Source organism: Egretta garzetta, unplaced genomic scaffold (assembly GCF_000687185.1).
Source record: "Egretta garzetta isolate BGI_Z169 unplaced genomic scaffold, ASM68718v1 scaffold330, whole genome shotgun sequence".
In the NCBI taxonomy this organism is placed as follows: domain Eukaryota; kingdom Metazoa; phylum Chordata; class Aves; order Pelecaniformes; family Ardeidae; genus Egretta; species Egretta garzetta.
In genome coordinates, this window is record NW_009258275.1 from 810,647 (window position 1) to 816,236 (window position 5,590).

The window sequence follows — 5,590 nt, forward strand, 5'->3', positions numbered from 1 at the left end:
CCAGCTTGAAAGCCTCAGTTTTCAGCCTTCCATAACAACCTAATACGTTCTACAGAAAGACCTAACACAACGTTATATTCTCAGCAATGCAGAAAAAGTGCTTCAGAGCAACGGGTAATGGCAGACAAGCAGAATGCACTCTAGACATTCAGCCTGAAGAGATACTTTTGCTGAAAAAACCCAAACCACACAGCGGCAGCCTGAATATCTCCAATGGAGGGTGTAGTGTGCAATAAATAAAGTGCTTCTGAATGGAAATCCTTGTTTTAGCGAGGCCACCAACCGTGCCGCACACGGTTTTTTTCCCTTCTCTTTCCCCCATTTAACATTAACAATCGAACTGCGTCAGAGGGAAGGGCCCACATATTAACAGGCAGCTAAAAGAATAAAAACCAAAGGGGTATTTTCATAAAGATCGGAGGCAACGCAGCAACAGAAAATGAATGAGGAGAAACCAATTGCCTGGACAGGAAGATAAATGGCAAAAGACAATCGCCCTGTCAAGCGCCCAGAAACAGAGAGGCACAGACATTTGTTTTCCAGCACTTTGTGCAAATTCCCACTTCCCAAAAGGGAGAGTCCTTGTTGAAAAGGGAACATGTGTTTTGCTTTACAAGAAAGCCTCCAGTTCCTGCAGGGCTTAGAAATTCATGACGGGCAAGCGTGGTATGAGATGCAGAGCTCGTGGCACTATCTGCTCTGGCCTCACATGATGATGTGAAAAAATAGCCGGTAAAAATAGCTAATGGGCGCAGAGTGCTGATGCCCCAAGCGACGATACCGTAGACGGGAGCAGCGACCTTTGCACCGCACCGACCCTGGTATCAAAAGGACAAAGGTGTTTGAGAATTTTCTGCTGCCACCGTTTTACAACCGACTTCTGTTCCTGCTTCGCTTCGGGAATATGGCAGTGAGACGGGACAAGGCAGGGAGGCGAGGAGAGATTTTACTTCAAACACATCCCCTAAAAGACAATACCTCGCTCGCACATCAGCTGCGACACGCATGGAGTACAGAGACATTTATTTGGGTTTTTTTTTTTATAAAGAGAGTCTTCCACATATCACATCTCAATTAAAATACATACTCACTTCTCCACAGCTAATGAAAGAGGCTGAGATTACACACAAATCCGCAGGCGTATTGTCTTACCTAACAGGACCACTGATCCCAGCTCCCAGCTTCTGAGTCCAGTTAATGTTGTACTCCTCTAAAATGGAGGTTTCCTATTTGAGAAGGAGCAGGGGGAGGGGAAAGAGAATAAAAAGAGAAAAAAATTACTACATCCCTTCCAAAAACAACCCCAGCTCAGCAGACCTGATTTGCAAGATACCTGAGCAGAGAAAGAGTCTACTTTGGAGTTTTGCTTCACCTCAGGAAAGTAAACATAAATATAAATACTCCCACAATAATATATCTCAGTTGAAAATGATTTCTGTGCGGATGAGACTGCTCACCCTGGCATTCTGAAATGGGATTATTGAGAACAGTAAGTGGCACCTTGTGCCTTTAATACAGAAAGCGTATCAAGGGCACTTCCCCTCCACCCCCAACTCTTAAATCCAGCTTTCTACCTATAAATGATCAATCACAACTGAATACAAAGGCCCAGTTACAGCATTATTAGGTACTTTTTGGTTAGATGGTACAGTGGAAAATGATTTTGCTGCTTTCTTAGGGTTTTCAAACCTCTGGAATCATTATACCGTAAATTAAATTACTGCATGACTAGTTTTAGCTTGTCTGATAATGAACCAGGCTCATGTTTATAATCCTTTTGTCCAAATCCATACAAACAGGGTTTGGTTTTGTTATGACACCGCTTGGGCGCTCTCATGCTTAAACATGCCACAAGGTGGGATGGAAACGTAGCTTCAGCGCGCAGCATTTTGATTAACGCCGTTGCCATGTGCTGTTACACAGATGGTGATCTAACAACGGGGGAAACGTTGTGTGCAAACACAAGTCAAAGCACTACACGCCGTAAAATTCCACCTTTGTTCTTTTATGAGCGTTGCTACCCGTGTTCAGGATCATCTTTCAAAAAGCCAAGCTTTTTGATAAATTGCGAGAAAAGGAGGTGGTAACAAAAGCTCGCCCCGGAGAAGCCGAAGCGAGCAGGTAAAACACTTCCCAAATACACTGAAAACAAATGGAGAGCCCACCGCTTGCAAAGCAGCTTTATTCTGATCAGATCTTCCCCTTCTGTTAACTTCAATTCGAAATATGCAGCATTTCAGGAATCGCTCATGCTCCAAGCTACAGTGTTGAAAATGGCAGTCCCTCTGCTGCGAGAGTCGTGGATTAACACTATTGCCAGGCTGGAGCCAGACCTCGCGCCACGCGGATCGAAAAGAAAGCAAGAGAGGAAAGCTGATATTTAAGGCAAGATTTGAAGGGATTAGAGAGGGCAGACGACAGATATGAAAGGGAAAATGGCCTTTTAACGCTGTCTGGCGCGGGTATTACATAAATCATAAGTGACTAGCGTGAAGGGTGTAAAGGAAAAAGTTAAAGTTAATGGGTGATTTATGAAGGGGTTTAAAAGAAAGGGGAAGAAAAGCATAGTGGATCACACATGGTTTGTTGTTTTCAAGTAGAAGCACAAAGAAACTTTCTAATCAACTCAACTAACATAAATTTCACTTGTGAGAAAAGGGAAAAGCTAATTGAATTTTCCTGATATGCAGATACAGAGAATTGAAGGCATCGCTGGTGGAATGAAAACACAATTTTAGAAAAGCATTAACGAGCAGAGGAAGGGTTTCTCTGAACTGGGGGGTACCTCCTCAGCACATGCTTTTAAGATCACGTGTAGCATTTAAGGTTTAAAGAAAGTCAAACCATTGAACTGGAGAAGCAAACGCCAAAGTACTCTGGAGCAACATCGTGATTAAGCGATAACAATTCTTCAGTATTCTTTGGAGAGCTTTGAAGTCTGCTGCTCCCATTCCAAAAGTGAAGAAGGGCCTGCCTGCCCCAAAACTTACCTAACCCTTTCAACTGCACAGGTTGGTCTAAAAAGAGATACTGTCTCCACACACAAGCCCAGTCTTGGCTGAACAGTTTCTGCTGCCTCGTGCCACTTCTGCGATGGCACAGAGGCTACTTGCTTCCTTCCAGCTGAGTAAGTGGAACAGAGAAGCCGATTAGGAATTGGGAAGTCTGTGATCTATGAATCAAATGAAGGGAGAATAAGACCTGATAGTTCTCAACTTCTGAAGGACAAGCTCAACAACTACAAATAAGTCTATTTTTAATAAAAATCATTTTTCTCTTTCTGCATATTTGCCATTGTTTTAAATAAAAAAGCCAACATTTTTGTTTTCTGCATTTTTATTTGGATTCCAATCTTCAGTCAAAAGCAGCTTTACGACTTAGAAGTAAAAATGAATAACCTAGTGATCAAGAAACACTATCCACCATTTCCTAATGGTATGAAATACAGTATTTGAGAACTTTGATGTCCATCAATGCACACAACTGCTTACACCTCCTAGTTCAGAAACAGGACCTCCAAATCTAGCACCAAGACTACGTAGCTGCAAATCAACATGAGTTCATAACGTTCAAACAGCAGGAAATATTTTAAACGCACAGATATAAAACTGCCCTCTGAAAACACCAAAATCTATTTCCACTGGTAAACCTAAATGCCTCGCCTCTTCCTTTAGATTAATGTACTGTGGATGCAGGCAGCAGAGGGTACGGTATCCCGTACTTAGCTCCACATCTGGACTAAAAAAAAAAGCCTTACAGTAGCACTGCTGCACAGCACGGAGCTTGCAGACTGGCTGACGGGTCAGCTGGAACTAATCTGCTGCGGCTGGGAACAGAGGAGGCAGAAGAGTGTCAGAGAGAGCACTTTCAAAAAAAAATCTGCAGTGGTGCAATTCCTTACAGTAAACCTTTTTGCTCCTGCTGTTAAAGGAAACTTCTGATCACTCCTTACATTAATTTCCAGTGGGAAAAGGGAATAAACTAGTTTGAAATTTATTCACCTATAAAAAAAAGTTTCACACAAACTTGAAGAGTTGAGTTCTCTTCAATAGCACAATTCCCTTTCAGCAAGCTCAGGGCACCTAAAACAACGGTTCGAGCATCCTCCCATGTAGATCCAGCAGTCTGGGATGCTAACAGCCTGGAAAGGCAGGACTCTCGGAGTTCTCCTACGTTGATCTCCAGCACTAGGCATGCATCGGGACTGCTGGGGGAAAGCTCGGGCGCTTCTCAGTTTCCACTCAATACCAATGGGGTTTGAAATAAGGTACTTTAAGAATAACGCATAGTCGCTACAGTCAGTTAAAAGTATACAAGACTACTGCTTGGACAAACTCCACATATTCAACAAGTGAAATGCCAACAACCAGCGTCACTCCACCCCCACTGCTCCAGCACGCAGCCTTTCAACTTCGGCTGGTTTGCCCTAAACAGCGATCACTATCTTGAATCACAGACCTTAAACCTGCAGACGCAGGTGAAAACCCATCAAACCTGAACAATAACCAAGTATTTGAGAAGCAGAGAAATCAGCATAAAAGTACTAAATTATATTTTAGATTGAGACAACGCCTATAATCCAAAAGATTTGCCCAGAATCCGCTCTCAGTCAGAACCCCTCCAAACTGAGAGGGGCAGGAGGCAGATACGGGACTGTCCCTACACTTACACAACTGCTTCAGCTTTTTTGGTTTGTTTTTAACACCCAAGAGCTCTGACGTAGATCTCTACCATCACATGAAATACGACAGAAATACTTGAAAAGCCTTATTTTTTAAAGCCTTCTGGACTGACAGCTACTTCACCCTCACTGTGCCAAGACTGATAACGAAGCGGGAAGAGACAGTAAACAATTTCAATGCTTGATCTTGTAGTTTAATCACAATCTGGTTTGTCTGAACACAGTGCTTAGACTTCCTTCTACTTTGGGCTTTTTTAGTTCAAAAGGCAAGGCCCACGTGTTTTAAATCAATCCGGATTTCAACAACACAAGACTGCGTTGCTCCTTCTCTTGCATCAATTTTTGCCCCCGATGAGCTTTGTAAAGGCAAATCCTGCCACAGCAGATAGCAGGGCTAAGGAAAGGTGGCAACATATGGGGTCTTTTTACCTACAACCTTAAGGAATTCGTTCATCTTATTAAAATAAGCATTTACAAAGGCATCCAAAATCTTTATTGTCACTTTATCTCAAAAGGGTTTTCCCAGCTTCTTCGGGAAATCCGCTCAGCCAGGTCACAGGAGGATTCACCGGGAAGCGCTAGGCTCACACGCCAATTCTCGCTGTAAAAAAAGCAAGCCTGAATCTGCTCAGCTCCTCTACCACCACTCGAAACACAAACAGCCCACGCGCCAGATTTGTTTTCACGACAGCATCCGAACAGGAACTCGGAGATGGATCGAGGCAACAGCATTGCCTCCGCACCCGGGGACTGCTGTGAGGCAGAGACCCCGGCTCCCGGCCGCCCCGAGCAGCCCCGGTTCTGCTCCCTGCGGTCTCAGCCTCTCAGCCCCGATCCCCCAAGGCCGGACCCCGGGGAAGCCGTCTGCCTGCAGCTCCTATGTCCCTGCCCGGTGCCTGACGCTCCACC

General features: G+C 44.2%; 1 protein-coding gene across 3 annotated transcripts in view; it reads right to left on the reverse strand.

Annotated features, from left to right (window-relative positions):
• MAPKAPK5 (MAPK activated protein kinase 5) overlaps positions 1 to 1,508 on the reverse strand; it is a 21,842-nt gene extending 20,334 nt beyond the window's left edge. Inside the window, exon 1 of one of the 3 annotated variants that reach the window (XM_035891343.1) lies at positions 1,153 to 1,508. The gene's annotated coding sequence lies outside the window, so the exon portion shown is untranslated. The remainder of the gene's footprint in view (positions 1 to 1,152) is intronic. The other 2 variants (XM_009636058.2, XM_035891374.1) reach the window with 2 other exon arrangements.
• Positions 1,509 to 5,590: the final 4,082 nt, after the last annotated feature.